This window comes from Rhyacophila brunnea, unplaced genomic scaffold, assembly GCF_057557595.1.
Source record: "Rhyacophila brunnea isolate RB1 unplaced genomic scaffold, BYU_Rbru_1.0 scaffold_15, whole genome shotgun sequence".
Taxonomy (NCBI): domain Eukaryota; kingdom Metazoa; phylum Arthropoda; class Insecta; order Trichoptera; family Rhyacophilidae; genus Rhyacophila; species Rhyacophila brunnea.
The window spans coordinates 25,522,758-25,528,757 of NW_028232806.1; positions in this window are offsets into that span (position 1 = coordinate 25,522,758).

The window sequence follows — 6,000 nt, forward strand, 5'->3', positions numbered from 1 at the left end:
TTCAAGAGTTGTTTTTTTTAATATTTTTTTTATGATATCTAAAATTAGGATCTTATTAATTTAAATAATATTTTCTATACAAGGCTGTACAAGTTTCATTAATATTATTGTGGAACAACTTAAACAAGAAATTGCGCAGATTGCAATTTCTTCTACTGCGCACGATTCACACAATAATATGTAAAATTTAGTTTATTGTTATCGTTATTATTTACGACTACTCTTACATGTCACCTGATTGCATAGTTTTTCTTGCTTGGTGTTGCTATAACTACATCATATTTTCTGTTAAAACTGTTGAACTTTACTCTTGTGTGTTAGTTTTTTTTTAATATAACTAAACAAATGGACACACACTCAAATTTTATTATAAGCTTACTATATTATAGAATACTATTGTGCGTAGACGTAGCGTCACAAATATCATCTGTAAGTGATCTTGGCATTACGTTTGAGAGTAAACTGACGTTTATTAGCCATATAGTTACCATTTGTAACAGAGCGCTTAAAATGTTGGGCTTCATCATGCGTACTTCCCGGGTCTTATCAGATGTTACGGTATTAAAACTTTTATTTAATTCTTTAGTTCGAAGCAAACTTGAGAGTGGGTCTATTGTTTGGGCACCGCATCAGTTGAAGTATGGCCTTATGGCCTTATGGGTACAGAATAAATTCTTGAGACTCCTTTACTTGAGGTTGTATGGATACTATCCATGGCTTTATCCAACTGACTTTCTCTTAGGCACGCTTACATACTGCAGTCTGCAATTTAGAAGAAATCTTTATTTAGCTACGTATTTTTTCGACTTATACGAGGTATAAATGAGAACTCTGCCATTCTGGGCAGTGTTGACCTGTGTGTCGCTGATAACTATCTTAGAAATAGAGACCATCGGTTTGAAATCTCCCAAGGTGCAGAACCAACCTGCCACTGGTAATGCCAATTGGGAGGGCGATAACTATGTTCAACAAAATTGCTTCGGGTGTTGATATATTCCACCTACGTGAGAATGAGTTTAGGTGGACGTTGTTTTATAAATTCTTAAAATAGGGTCTGCTTAACTCATCCGGTGTACTTCCTTGTACCTATTTAATTTATCTGCTCATCTATCTCTTTTTTATGTTATACTGTTATATTTATATAAATGTTTGTTTCTAAATGTCATTTTGTGATCGTCTTAAACTTATAATTTGAAATGTCCACAATATGTTAAAAATATAAAAATGAATTGAATTGATATTTAATAAATCTGCTCCTGTATATAGACGTAAATGATGAAAAAAAATAGTTTAGTACGTGCGTATACTGTTTAAGATCACATCATAATTTGATAAAGGTTTTATGACCCGCTATTTGCCATACTACATTACAAGTAGTCACTTGGCATTTGAAAATCATTGAATATATTGACCCAGTCCCAAATCGTCTAAGTTCAACTAAAGTTCAATCTAATATTACCAAATACAGGCCTTAAAACCACATCGCAATATTTGGTGGGCCAGCAATGGGTTAAGTTAGATTTACTGAATTAATTTTGCAATTGCTTTGGCAAACAAATCGACGTACTTTAAAGTTTTAATAATCCGTTTACAATGGCGACTGTACTGAATTTTCGAATCATGTTCGTTCGATGAGAGTATAAATAGATTGTATCGATAATTATTATCAATGTTATATCGATATTGTATTATATTATTGAATACATATTCGTATTAACGTGATATCTGGGATACTAAGCCAATAGGATTTAAGCCAATATGACAATTTTCAACATGGGGGCAATTTTTTTATTTAATTAATTATATCGTTATCCCTAGAATATTCCTAACTCTATTTTAGCTTAAAAACCTCAATATAATATTATCAAAGGGTATATAAATCTAAAAGTAATATAGGAAAAGCATAAAAATGCTAGAGGTGGCTTTTCTTATTTTCATTGAAGTAAAAATGAGAAAATGAATTCAATTCTACTTAAAGTTTCTACTCAATGCATTGGCATCGTGTTCTGATGTATTCTAAAAGTTTCAAATGTCTAGCTAGTCGGGAAGTTAGTTAAAAATTGAATGCAAGATTTGTACCGGACAAAGAACCACCGGAAAAATAAGAATACGAGGTAAGAAAAACGTTGTAAAATACAAAAATTTACTGTCGCCAAATTATAATACGCACCTATATTTAAAATTAAAATAATTAGGAATATAGTTAAATTACATTTTTTTAAGGTATGCATTCGTGAATTAGACATTAAACCAGATGATAGATTGGAATTAATGATCAAATGAATTGATATAGATCATAGGCAAAAAGTACCTATTAGCGGAGTGGGGGCGGGGCGGGGCGGTGAGTGATATTGCACCAAAAGTGTATACACTTTTGCAATTATAGTAACGTTACGGGACTTAAGTTTTGTCGAATCTTCAGTATTTAACTGATTGATATACCTAATATATGTTTTTTTTCTTTTATATTTCGTGTACATTACGTGATACTTTTATTTACTAATATTTTAATATAGGTATATTATTATTCATTTTTTTTTTTACAACTGAGATTCAAACTAATAATTTAGCAGACAAATAATACCGCCATTAGACTCCCGTGGGGGCCTGTCTTGATACATAATATATGATACACTGTTTCATTTTTCTAATACGCGGCATTTTACTCGATAAACGCATAGTTTTACCGATACATCGTGGATATTTTCATGAATTTATAGCTATGTTTGGTGCATTTTGAACAAATAGAGTAATATTAAACCGTAGGTCTTAATAAAATTGAGAAGATGTCTCTTTATGATTTAAATAAGGCAAAACTCGGGTCGCAAAAGATGACTCAAATGGAATAGTACGCAACTTAAATCCATTAGAATTTAAATTCAAATTCCATCAAGTACCTTCGGTCGATAGTATTAGTATAACATACAGATAGATATATATTTCCAGTATTTCAAGTATTAATTGCATTCAGTGGTTAAAAAATTATCTTGGCTAACTGATTTACTTACAATTCAAGGTAAAGTTAAATATTTATTAACCATTTGTTTTCAAGACATAGCTACTGGAAATTTGACTGTCAAGCAGTAAATAATTGCTGAGTAAGAAGTCTTTGTCATTTAAATGAACCTTTTAAAATAAAATTCTCTATATAAAATATATATATATATAAAACGTGATGATTGAGAGTTCATTTATTTTAGAAACATAGATTACCTTATCGTTCCAAACACTATTTTGTACACGAACATTTATGTATCTTATCAACTCTTCCACGGGAGTTGTTTTGGTTTCCAATTAAATAGATAAAAAAGGAGAAAACAAGCAAATAATATAAAAAAATAACAATATTAATGTAAGGAAATATTTAAAAATTATAATTATTACATTTAAAACTACAGATGTTAGTTAATTATTGGCACAAAATTCCTTTACATTGAATTTTCATATGGTATTTAAATTTTGTACTGCAATTTATATATAAATTCATAATATTCGTTGCAAACCCAGTTACTTTAATTTTTATAAGACTTTCTTTTTGTTAAATAAGTATACTACCTATTCTGAGAGAACGTATTTTCTAATATAGTATTGTGTTAGTTCATCGACTACTAAGCACTGTTTCTTCCACTAGTAAAATTGAGTGGAATCGAATATCAGTTAATTTTTAAATAATCAACGGTAAACGTAGCAGCCACGTTTTATGGTTTAATTACATCAGTTATTGGTATGAGTGCAGCTCCACCAAAGTAATCTGGGTAGCAGATGTTAGAGCAAAGATCGTCTCGACCTCTGATAGGAGATGGCACAGTATTAAGACGAAAATGTTTCCTATCTCCACTAACATTAATTGAAGCGCCTAGTTTCAAAAACCCCTAAAACGGTTTTTGAAAAATTTTGTGTTAGATAATATTTATTTTGATGGATATTTTTCTTACCTATATGATGGCCAAAAATTCAAAACCCGCTAAAATGGTTGGATGTGCTTTTCAAATACCCCTAAAATGGAAAGCCAAAATACTCTTCAGAATGTAACTAATTAAAAAATAAATACATAAAGTTCACAGATTTAACAGATATGATTTTTTCTCATTTTTCTCAAAACTACCTAAAATATTTTTTATCATTTTTCTCAGAACTACCTAAAATCGTTTTAGGGGTTTTTGAAACTAGGCGCTTCAATTATTATTATAAGTATGTATTTTTAATATTATCGAGATTACCCAGCCAAACGAGCGTAAATGCTATTTAGTTTATTAACAACGTCATCGTTGGCATCTTAAAGGTAAAAAAAGGGTTGTAATGTTTTTTTAGTGACATAATATAATATTATAATATAAAGAAATTAATAACATTTCTACTTTGCAATACTTTTTTGTAAAGTTGGAAAATATCAAATACGCCCTGTACATAAAAACCCATCTCGTCTGCAACGTGTCGAATACGTCGATGTGACGTCATCGTTATTCACAAAACACACGTTGCCAAATAGAGCTCAGCACATACTCGAATACGACTTTTTAGTTTGAAAAAAAAAATCTAGTGCCGCTTGCAATAAATCGCATGCGTCTCAGGCTGCGAGTCGAAGACGCCAGAATGCATATGCATACCTACAAATTGGTCATTCTTACACCGGCCCACCAGTCGCCGCTTTCAAATATATACGTTGCGAGAACTTATGCGCGACTATCGCCAGATTGTTGTTGGTTTTCATATACAACAACAACGACGTTCCTAGAAGATTTGATTTATGGCTGTGCGGAAGACGGACGAGTTTAGATGTGAGAGCCGGCTAAGGGAAAACGTATCATGTAATATTCTGTTTATAAAGAATACGTCATAAAAAGATTTTCTAAATATTGCCGAGTAAATATTTTTGGTACCCACGGTGGCTTAATTGAAATAGCGGTCGTCTCTGAAGCGGTGGATTCCACATTCGAGATTTATTATAGAATTGGTTTGAATATGAGTTTAATTTGATGCAAGGATCCAATGGATTCGCGAATGTGCAACAATCATTCCTTTTAAAAAAAAATCTATTTATGTTATACCTACTTTATAGGGATCATGTGCTTTAATTAGAAGCAAATGTGGTACTTACATATACCTTTCTGTTTTTAAGTATAAATAACTTTTCAACTAACTAGTACCTACCCCTAACAATATGAAATTTAGTTAATTCTGAATATTATTAATATGGCTTATTAAAAAATGTGTACATTGATCATTTACTTATGTTGGATAATTTAAAAGAACCTTAAATTTTTAGAGTTCCTTGTTTTATATGATTATCTTTTGCTCTTCTTTATTTATGTATCTCCAATTATCAAAATACTTATCTATTTAGCCTTACTGAAATTTATCTCAACTTCAGAAAAGCTTTTCAATGACTAAAAATTATTATTATTTGCAACATAATACTTGAAGGGGGTTGTTCTAACAAAAATTAAAATAATATTCCGTATCAAATTAATTTTTAATCACCATCCACTTAAGTAGGTACTATATTTTTTGTATTTAAAAGTGCTGTCGACATTTTATCACAGTAATATTATATTAGAAACGTAGAGTAGTCCTTAAAATACCGGAAAGTCCACAATTTATTATTTTTTCTCTGTTTGAAAATGGTTGATTTTACGAAATGTTTATTTTTTATCGATGTCAATTTCTAAATTTGAACAATATATTTATTATTATTGGCTTTAAAACAATTATTTTTTGCAATATAGTAGTGTCACACTTTAATACCTATGTATATTTTGTTGTCAAAATAAAACAAGTAAGCGATAATATTTGTCAGCATTTCCTCAATCATAACTAGGTCAGTAGGGTCTGTTTTGATTTATTAATTGCGACATTACTTCTTGTATTATGGATTGCATTTGTATAAATGGGAAGAACAATGCATGCATCTTCACTCACTCATCGAGTCCGTCACAAGACGCGCTACTTTTATCACGAGTTTTTCCCTCAATATAGTTAATCATCACTTTACTTGGATCA